Here is a 10,050-nt window from a genome sequence, read left to right as displayed (position 1 = left end):
GGGTGGGCAACTACAGTCTTAAAAGGCCACCAAGCGGTCTTTGACTGAGCCACTGATTGGGCCACTTGTGCTAAAGCAGGGATATCTTTAAAACATGACCTGTTAGTGGTCCTTGAGGACTGGAGTTGCTCACCTCTGCAGTAGATAGAAGCACCATACACTCATGCATGTACACAACATACAGCAAGCAAACATCAACATATTTGAACCTCACTCATATCAAGAGACATTGCATCTTCTTTGCCTTGTGTGCGTCACATTGTGATTTGTGAAGCGTCCGTTAATGGAAAAATGTACCTCAACAAGATTTATTTTTTCAGTTGGTGCTATTTTTCACTATAGTTTTGAGGATTTAGGATTAAAGAAAGGACAGCCAGTAAAGATGACAACAGGTTTTTTTTTTAATACCAAGTCTCCAGGTACAAAAAACAGCACCAGGATTATCAAGAATAGGAAATCTCATTAAAATTCTATTTTTTTTTGCCTATACAATTACCCAAGTTTTACACCCGAGAAACGGCCTTTGCTCGTTTTATGATCATTTTCTAAGCTGTTCCATAAATCTATAAAGCAGAGAAGGCATTGAGCTGAATAAAAATTCCGCTGACAAAACTACTAAACAGGATATCTTGTATTGCATTTTTGTTGTTGTCTTTATTCTTCTTCAAACAAACTGCTGAAAGCGTGATGGGTTGAGAAATCGCGTTCACGTGTCTTTGATCTTCATGTTTAACCCTGGCAAACAAACAAACAGCAGAGAATTGGAAAGTAAAGTAGATACATACAGTAGATTGAATAGAAAGACGAAGCCAAATAAACCACAGTTATTGTATCCTTTATTGTATCCTTTATCATGTTTTTTCTTTAGGCACATTGGTCCTGAGGTTTACATGTGAGTGTTTTACTAGGTTCAAGCACATAGCAAGAAAAAAAACCACTGGTATTTGAAATACTTCTAGTGCTTTGCATAAAGTTTGTTAGATTGTTGATGCATTCAGCATGGCTTTGCAGTTGCTGGTGATTTATATGTAAATGTATTTAAGTTTGGGTAAAAACTCTGTGTTTTACTATTTTATTGCCTGAGAAAATATTATATCTATGGCGCTCCATACATACACAAATAGTGGTAAAAAGGATATATACAACCCGTAATGGTGTCTGCGTCGGGTCCAATAGTAGGCTCCACACGATAGCAGTATTACATGAAATGAAAATAGAAAGATCACATAGCATAATACTGTAAAATATGAAAATTCACAGCATATGTACTAATAACATGACAAACCAACAAGAACTCTATTATCTTTATTTTACCCCTGGAGAAGGAAGTTGGTACTTCCGAAACGCGTTGGGTGGTCCCACTGGTCACACTGCTGACTCTTGCTGACGCCTGTTTTGTTTCTCCTGCCAATCGGAATATCTACGAATCTGCTGATACCATCCGCACAGCGTGCCGGGTACTGTACGGCGAATCTGCGGCTGCGGTCTGTAAGCCCCTGCTGACTGTGCTGCAGAGAGCTGTTCCCACGAGAGCAGTGGGGCGCCCCATCCGGAAAAGGTTACGGAGCACTAACACGCCCCTTATGCCAGGAGACACGCAGCGGAGCTGATCTGACCAAGACGAGAGGGGATACTCTCTAATTATCCATCGCCTGTGACCATCTTACATCTGGTAAGTGGTCATTTCAGCCACAGCAGGAGATTTCCAGTGGGACTAATTCTATTTTAACACATGTTTTGCATTTTATTCTTATTCTGTGTATAATATTAAATGTGCATATCTGTTTATCAGATACCCAGTGTATCTCAGCCCATGTCATTTGTTATTTGTTGGTTTGCCATGTTATTAGTACATATGCTGTGAATTTTCATATTTTGCAGTATTATGCTATGTGATCTTCCTATTTTCATTTCATGTAATACTGCTATCGTGTGGAGCCTACTATTGGACCCGACAAAGCCACCATTACGGGTTGTATATATCCTTTTTACCACTATTTGTGTATGTATGGAGTGCCACAGATATAATATTTTCTCTATCAGTTGTCTCTGATTTGGGATCAGAGTTATATCACAGGCAGCCAGCCTCTATTCCCAATTAGGAATAATAGGTCATTCATATCCATTTGGATTTAATTTGCTTGTTCTGAAAGTTAGCGCTGCCTTATTTGTTTTTCTATTTTATTGCATGTTATATTCTTCATATAATTTGCATACACAAATTGGAGAAACTTAACGCGATCTTCAGTGTAAAAAGATAACTAAGTATTGTGATGTGTGGTACTGACGATATATGTTAATAATATGTGTGAATAGAGGTAATTATGTAAATTCTTGATAAAAAAGTATTAGTGAATAATTAAACACACACACACACACACACACACACACACACACACACACACACACACACACACACACACACACACACACACACACACACACACACACACACACACACACACACACACACACACGCACACACGCACGCACACACACACTGTGCTCCAAGTCCGGGGGTGGGGTATATATATGTTTAATTTAGTTGGTTGTTATACAAACTGTATAAAAACGACAGTATATGTCCATGTTTTGCCTGTATTGCTGTACCCTCCCTCCCCCTTCCCCATCCCCCCATCTTTTTATTTCTGTACAACCCCCCTTCTCCCCTCCCATAAGTGTGATATTTTATGTACAATTTCCCTTGAAAAATCAATAAAAATATTTAAGTTGAAAACCCCCCAATATATATAAAAATAATGAAAAATGCTAAATAGTCGCTTATAAAATAACAGATACAGTGCAAACACATAGCCCAATGCGTTTCATTGTGTAATTCGACTTCTACCAGTTATATAGCTATGTAATAAGCTGAAAGACATTGACAGTTCTTCATCAAAGTCTTCCAGCTGCAAAACTGTGACAGAGAAACTACTCAAGATTTACATATATAAAATGTTCCCATTGAAACCAATGGAGCCTTCCTAATTGGTGAATATGGTGCAATGCTTTTGCGCCAGTTTTGACCCAGTGTTGTAAAGGGAGATTTTGATAAATGACCCTTGTTCTTTTTAAAGGTGTAGTTTGCCCCCAATATGACTTTTTTTTTTAAGTGAGCTTCCTTTTTAATATCTGTTTTTCTTTATTTTGTTGACATTTTAGTTTAAATAGGCCCGAAGCCTGCAGAATAGAGTCGACATGGCAACTCCTGCTGTCGATTCTCCGCTCCACCAGCCAGCACAGAGCTGTTTTCCATGCAGCCTGCACAGCATTATTTAAGAAAAACAGTCATATTCATTTTCGCAGATGAAGTTCTTTGATGTCTACTAATTTAACTCAGTGAGAGGGGCTTAGCAAACATATTAATGTAGATTTGTGACTATTTTATTTAGGAATAAGATACACAGTTTAAACATTTTTAGTGAGCGGTTAAAAATAGAGGCGTAAAAGCAGACGCCATTTTGTACACTATTGGGGGGGGGGGGGGGTGAAGGAGGAAGTGCACTTTTCCGTTCTAATAATTTGATACCACTTATTACCCTTAAAACGGAAGTGGCTTACTCGTCTTATTTACCAGGTAAAATACCTGATTTGTAGCAGAAAACAAGAATAATTTTTCTGTTTTCTCCCTGAAATATTTCACCTTGTCCTAAAGCAAGCCAACACCCCTCCCCCACCCTCCCTATAAAAAAACAGCAGGGACTGAAGGTTTGTGTATATAAGTCACCACTCCGGGTTTGACCTGGAGACTATGGGTTTCGGCTTTGGTTGAGATTTGAAATCTCCAGGTTACTGCAGGATCGTCTGGGATGTTTGGTTCAGGGCCCTGGCTCTTACCATCTCCGGCGGCGGCATCACCCGGCGGCATCTCCCCCTGCACGGTCACGTCAAGATGGCTCCGCGATGTCAAATGGATATCACGTGACGTTGCAGCGCCATGCAACATCATGTTGTCATGGCAACATGACGCGGCATGGTGCCGCAACATCACATGACGTCACATTGTCATGGCAACGCAACGCCATGACGTCACGGAGCCAACTTGATTGGACCTTGCAGGGGGTGATGCCGCTGGATCATGCCACCGCCGGAGAAGGTAAGAGAGTTAAATATATACTGTAACTAAAAATCTGTCAAAGACAAAAAGTCTCCAGGTTATTATACATCAGAAAGTGGCAACCCTGTATAGAGCAGTGTGTCAATCCTGGTTTGCAAATAAATAAATATAATTGTGGTACTTCATCAGTAATCCCACCAACCTCTAAGTACCGGAGAAGGCCAGTACCCGCAGAATAAAGATAATATTACGCAGAACAGGCATTATGCAGTCTAAAGGGCTTGGCAGATAGGACAGGATAATTTACACTTATTAGTAGCAGAATGGGGTAGATTAAAGGTAGCATGCTAAAATAGCTTCTCATTTTCCTTTTTTGTGTCTGTGTGGAAAACTTACAGAACCTTTTATTCACCCATTAAATTCATTATTCTGTTCTAAAACTCAGGTACCCACAACAGAGCGAGAGAGAGCAATCTACTTGGGCATTTAATTTTTTTTTCCTAAAAGGGCACACCGCAGATTAAAGGTGCTAGCGATAGTTGATAAAAGAGCCTCATTTAAGTCAATTCAACTCGCTCTTAAAAGGGCTTGCAAATTAATTAGCCCGCAAATTAAAATAATGAGACCAGTGGCATGATTAAAAAAAAAAAAAAAAAACCTTTTAAAAGACCATGGTGGAAATATTCAAAGGACATGAGTGTTAAACATTTCTAGCTATACTTTTATTGAAGATCAAAAAGCTTTGCTTCTGCATTGCACACATGCAGTTATTATTTTTCTAACTTGACATGCTTAAACAGCATATTCTATTTGGAAGTTGGTGACCCGACTTAAAAAAGCATTTTTATTTTTTTACCCCCGCCAGACACTGCACTTATTTTACACACCAATGAGCCAGATGGACTAAGTTTATATGATATGCAATGTATATTTTAATGACTCCTATTAGTATATCTCTTAGGCAGGGGCAGATGGGAGGTGAAATGTGGCCCGGGCATTTCACAAACTTGCTGGCCCCCCTGCGTTACGTGACGGCGCATTGTCATGGCAACGCATCACCACGTGATGTAGCGTCACGTGACACCGGGACGTCGATGGAGGAGGGACGCTTGGAGAAAGAAAAATCTTACAGCTCTCTCCCTTGGCAATCAGTTTAATTCTTGTTTGGCAGAGCGCGGCGCCTCTGTAACCGTGATGCATAGCGCAGAACCGGCCCACAGCAAGGTGGCGGGCATCCTGTTAGCATGTGCTGTGGGCGAGCTGTGGCACGCTCACAGCACCAGCCCCTCCGGGGCAAGTCCGAAAGACCGATATGGCAACCCGCCCAGGGGTAATAGCCATGGTGGCACCGGCCCACCGGGCATTTGCGCAGTGTCTTGGCAGCCCAAGCCGCCTCGTTCAAAGGTATCTCAGACCTGCTCCCTTTTGTTCACAGGTGTCTCTCCACGTGTTGTTTGAAGGGAGGTTTCAGGGGATATATACCCTAAAATATGTCTCCTCTCCAAGAAACCCATATTTCAGGGTCTGTATAGGAGTTAATGCCACCTTCAGGCATGACCTAGATAACATTAGGTAACGTCCCTGTGCCAACCAGAACGGCCTTTAGCCCAGATGTGATGTTAGGGGGAATACATCCTTTGCACTAATGAACAGAAACAAAATATCATGCATGACTGTTGTCTTCACCGTGAATGATTAGACAAAGAGCAAGAAGCCAAGGCTGAGTTAAAGAGGGGCCTGTCAGTAGCGTTCGCTAAGTGTGTGTCTATGGGGACGACAAAGCGTCTCATGCAGAGTGAGTTGGAGGACGAGATGACTAGTCTGGAGAAGGCAAATGCTGCTGCTGCTGCTGCCGCTGCCATAGATGAGAAGCAGAGAAAGTCTGACAAAATGATTGCTGTCTGGAAGCAGTACAATGAGATCTCTCAGAAAGAGGTTCGCAATCTCATTACTTGAACTGGAACTCTCACGTCTTGAGATCCGCGCTCTCAGCACAGAGGTGAGAAGGATTGAAGGATGCTGATGGAAGGATCCTGATCAATTTAGAGACTGTAAAAAGAGCGAATACAAGTCTGAAAGAGGACATTCAGATTTGGCTGACCAGGTCAGTGAAAGGAATGTGCAGCTTCACGAGCTACAAAAAGTGAAGAAACTATTTGAACAAGAAAATTCAAGGATGCAGTTAGCACTGGAAGAAGCAGAGGGCGCCTTTGAGCAGGAAATAGGCAAGTCCCTATGTTTCCAGTTAGAACTTTCTCAGATCAGGACACAGAAAAAAAGAAAGAAAGAAAGAAAGAAGAGAAGTATTCTAACATTTCAGAAATGCTACAGAGCTCTTATCCAAGGAAGGATGGAGAGAGAAAGTTATCTCCACAAACGCTTCACAACTGCAATTCTACAGAGGGATGAAAGTTCATCGGCTTAATCACCAGAATAAAGCAGCCTGCGTTCTTCAGTCCATTTGGAGGATGCAATGACAAAGGAAGAAATATGGACATTTGAAGCTACGTGTGATTGCACTCTAGTTGTGCTATCGTCCGCACGTAATCCGAAACAAATTTCTTACTATGAAAGCAGTCGGAATAAAGATACAGGGGACTATGCACTAAGCGCCAGGGGAAAAAATCGCCGGGCTGTTTAAATCGCCAGTTTTGACAGTGTTGCTATCACGGTATGCAGAAAGCCCAGAATACCTGAGATCGCAACATTTGCAAAACTGGCCTCTCTGAGAAGGGCTCATCTGGCGATATCATTGGCTGATAATGAATTAATCGGTGCCCGTTTAGGTACAGATAAATACAGTGACAACCAATGCATTTTTTTTGGCAAATGCTTTTTTTCTATTGATTGTTTTTTCTTTTTTTGTTTGTTGTTTGGCTTAAATTGTTTGTAATTTGGATGGCTTGTTTTTATTTCATTTTCCGATTGTTCAGAGCATTTTTAATGAATTATTTATTTTGTTGGCTACTGGTTTTAATTGATGTCTTGGCTAGTGCTTTTATTTATTTAATTGGTTGGTTGGCTAGTCCTTTTATTTAATTGGTTGGTTAGCTAGTGCTTTTATTTATTTAATTGGGGTGTTTAGATGCTTGTATATATCCAAGTACCCTCTTCACTCACCCCCTCTGCCCCCAATAAAGCTGCTGTTGTTCCTTAACCCTTCATTGCCTTAGCGGTTAGTCGCTAAGGTAATAAAGTTGCTTGTAAATGCATTTTTATTGCACGGGATTCATGCCGGGGGCCTCCGGTGCTAATATTAATGGGTATCAGCTCCAGAGACTCCCGGCATCAATCCGATGCAGGAAAAAATGCATTTTTTTTTCTATGTCCCCTCTATGCTTCTCCATTTTGGCTTTATTTTTGTTAAATAAATCATGACACCGTGTAATATGTTGTGTTGTTCACCTGAGGTTGTATTTACCTAATTTTAAGACCTGCTAAGGAACAGATGCTTGTTATGATTTCCTGATATGTAAAACCATAGAATTCAAGGAGGGTGTACTTTCTTTTTCACACAACTGTGTGTATATATATATATATATATATATATAATATCATCTATTTATTTTTTGATTATTGAAGCTCGGCTAACACGGTACTGATACCTCTACATGTGTATATATATATATATATATACATGTAGAGGTATCAGTACCGTGTTAGCCGAGCTTCAATAATCAAAAAATAAATAGATGATACCGTTCTGTGGCTAACGAAATGCTTTTATTTGTGCGAGCTTTCGAGATACACTGATCTCTTCTTCCGGCGATGTTACAATGACACTGTTTTCAAGTTATCCTTGCTTCATTCATTGTAACATCGCCGGAAGAAAAGATCAGTGTATCTCGAAAGCTCGCACAAATAAAAGCATTTCGTTAGCCACAGAACGGTATCATCTATTTATTTTTTGATTATATATATATATATATAAAATGTAGCCATGCTGTAAAATGGCTAACAGTCATCTCTCCTGCTGACAGTAAGTAAGGCCTGGTAAGTTGTGGGCATGCCAGCAGTAATTATGGAGGTTTGCCCTCACACCCTGGTGAGGTGCCCTATGTATGGATGGGAGTGGTCACATGCTCTGAATCCATGGTTAGTGATGTCAGAGTTGTGCAAGCCCCCAGAGGATACATAAGGCACAGCACTGTTCAAAAGTTAGTAGTTGCTGAGTTGATAGAGGAGGAGTTGAGAAGCTGTTGAAAGAACAGTTTAGAGAACTGTGACCAGGGACCTGGTCACAGGGAAGATATCCCTACTGGGATAGGGAATCCACCAATTAAGGGAAGAGATACCTTTTAAAGGGAAGTACGGTGAACAATGGAAGGCTAAGAATATCCATTGTGAAGGGCAGCTGGCCCACCGTACATCAATAAAGATGACCCTGTTCAATTATACTCTCGTGTGTAAGTGTGGAGTAATTACACAGAGAAGTGCACCACAGAGGAGTTCCTCACCAGGACCATCCACAAGCGGACGCTGGGATCCTGATGAGGTGGAGGCGCTGCACTGGATATAGGTAGGACTCAAGCACACTACATCAGCTGCCTGTCTGGGTTGGCAATCCCCACACAACATCATGCGGGAGACTCAGAAGTCCTGTTACCAACAGGTGCACCACCAGACACCACACTGTAATGGGGGCTGGTTAGACCACAGGGGCCAATGTGAGATTGGGTGGGTCAGGCCAGGCCAGAAAATCCGTTACATTTGGAGGCGCTGCTGAGATACCTGTCAACAGGACAGGCTTTTGCTAGGTCACTTGGAAACAGGGAGAGTGTCTGCTGCCACTTTGTGCTGCGTTGGGACGGACCTAGGAGTAGTCAGGGGCTGATGGAGAATAGTCAGCTCGCAAGGACGACCTAGGGGCCTGAAAGGAGTTGGAGGTTTGGAAAGGGGCTATAGCTATACAGGTCACCTTGAGGCAGTGCTAGTTGGTAGGATGCCTAAAGGGATGGCCTGGTAACGAGTCAGGGGTCCTGGAGAGGGTCTGCGCTAGGCTAGCCAACAGTAGGTAGACGCCAAAGTACTGCATGGAAGCTCCAGAGTACTCTAGCCAATTCCAGACCACTTACCGAAGGGAGCACAGACTGGGAGGAAGGAGATACAGCAGACACAGAGAGAGTGAGCCTAGCCTGAGGTAGTGCATACACGAGTCCAGCCTACATTAGGTACACAAGGTGGTGCATCAGGGAAATCTTTATTGTGCCGGTGTGGTGGCTGCCCCGCAGAGAGCAGCTCCATGTACAATAATTCTAAGTACAGTGAAAGAATGACGACCGCTAGAATGGAGGATCCGCGCGGTGCGGAAGGTCCAAGATGGCGGACGGAGGATAATAAAGAGAGCGCACATGGCGTGTGTGCGGGTGAAGAGCATGCTACGGAAATTACTTTCACGAGCCTGTTGTGGAGTGGTGCTAAGGCTGTGGCCGCACCGTTTTGGTCCTGCCTAGGACCGCAGGGTACTACCCTGGAGGACAGTGTTGGAGACATTGTTGTAATGTGTGATGAAAAAGAAGAATCTGCTTGCCAGCCAGTGAGCGCAATGCAGAATGCTAACCAAGATGGCGGCTCCCGCTTCCCTGGGAGACCGCGTGGGCTTGCTGAGGAGAAAACTGCAATTGCAAAAGTTGCAGAGAGTTGGCCAGGAGTGGCGCCAACGGGGAAACCCCGCCCTGAGGGTATGGCGCGAAAGCTGCAGTCGCGCCCTCATGGACAGTGACTAATTCCGCCCCAGTGCTGAGTCACCCGATAAATCTATGGGACCTCCACCTAATCTCAACCAGGGGGAGTGGTTTCCAATTATGCCCCGTGGGCATGAATCCAGCGGAGCAAGGAGCTGGTGAGCCGGTGGTGCTGTTACAGAAAGTAGTTCCTGCAAACAGTGCTGCCTGCGGAGAAGAAGACAAGGATTGTGAAGCAAAGAGGCTGCGAAAAATTGGCCGGAATTGGCGCCAAATAAGGAGCGGTGCTCGGGTGTTGGCGCGAAACCT

General features: G+C 43.0%; 1 long non-coding RNA gene across 1 annotated transcript in view; it reads right to left on the bottom strand.

Annotated features, from left to right (window-relative positions):
* Positions 1-440: 440 nt before the first annotated feature.
* LOC142465894 (uncharacterized) overlaps positions 441-10,050 on the bottom strand; it is a 60,931-nt gene continuing 51,321 nt past the window's right edge. The window contains exon 3 of the long non-coding RNA XR_012788000.1: positions 441-735. This is a non-coding gene — a long non-coding RNA (uncharacterized LOC142465894). The remainder of the gene's footprint in view (positions 736-10,050) is intronic.

The sequence above is a fragment of the Ascaphus truei genome, chromosome 14 (genome assembly GCF_040206685.1).
Source record: "Ascaphus truei isolate aAscTru1 chromosome 14, aAscTru1.hap1, whole genome shotgun sequence".
Lineage (NCBI taxonomy): Eukaryota > Metazoa > Chordata > Amphibia > Anura > Ascaphidae > Ascaphus > Ascaphus truei.
Note: the sequence above shows the minus strand (reverse complement) of the source record. Positions and strands in the feature narration are given on the sequence as shown.